Here is a 264-nt window from a genome sequence, read left to right on the forward strand (position 1 = left end):
AAAACTGGAAAACCTGAACAAAATGGACAATTTTCTAGAAAGATACTAGGTACTAAAGTTAAATCAGGATCAGATTAATGATATAAACAGCCCCATATCCCCTAAATAAATAGAAGCGGTCATTAATAGTCTCCCAATTTAAAAAACAAAAAACAGGCAGACTGGTGAGGGGACCCGCAGCAGCTGGACCCGATCGTCCTGCGCCTCTCCTGCCCAGGAGGGGTGTTCGCCTGGCGGCTGTCCGCAGGCTGATCCAGCGCCCAA

Source organism: Mus pahari, chromosome 1 (assembly GCF_900095145.1).
Source record: "Mus pahari chromosome 1, PAHARI_EIJ_v1.1, whole genome shotgun sequence".
Lineage (NCBI taxonomy): Eukaryota > Metazoa > Chordata > Mammalia > Rodentia > Muridae > Mus > Mus pahari.